This window comes from Cebus imitator, unplaced genomic scaffold, assembly GCF_001604975.1.
Source record: "Cebus imitator isolate Cc_AM_T3 unplaced genomic scaffold, Cebus_imitator-1.0 Scaffold681, whole genome shotgun sequence".
Classification (NCBI taxonomy): Eukaryota; Metazoa; Chordata; class Mammalia; order Primates; family Cebidae; genus Cebus; species Cebus imitator.
In genome coordinates, this window is record NW_016107996.1 from 72,809 (window position 1) to 73,540 (window position 732).

Genomic DNA, 732 nt, shown 5'->3' on the forward strand with positions numbered 1-732 from the left:
GGGAGGGAGGGAGGGAGGGAGGGAGGGACGGAGGGAAGGAAGGAAGGAAGGAAGGAAGGGGTAAAGGGTAATATTCCTCCTGAATTGACAATCACGTGTATTCCTTTCAAGTCCTTCTAAATCAAGCATTTATCACCAGAAGGCTCCAAAATATTGGCCGTGAATGTAGACACCAGGTATTTTTGTTCCTATACTAGTTTTTACTATCGTTGTTTAGTAGGTTCTCAACAATATATGAAAAGAAAAATCTTAGAAGGACTTAGTAGGCCCTCAACAATATGTGAAAAGAAAGATCTTCGAAGTAGTGCTGAAGAAACACTTACTTTTTTTCGGAAAAATTCCAAAAAGTGTGCTTTTTAGTGCCAAATGCTTGAATGAGAGCCAAAATAAATTGTTTAATTATCCAGCTTTAGTACCTTCAACACCATTATCAACTGTGGATTCTGCACATTTTGAATCATTTATATAATGGAGTTTAATGACATTTATTTTAGATTTTTTGCAGTAGAGAATCAAGAAGAAAAGGAGATAAAGCAAGACCATGAAGTGTTTGCTTTACATAGAGGGAAGAATTTTTTGTTACTACTCGATCCTTGTTATTATTACTTGTTAATGATAAAATAGAGTAAGGAGACTTCTTGATTAAAATGTTTGAAGATTATTAATCCCCACTTTTCCCATATGTTATCAGGAAAACCTTGAAGAGAGGCAGAGAGAAATAAGATTAATTCT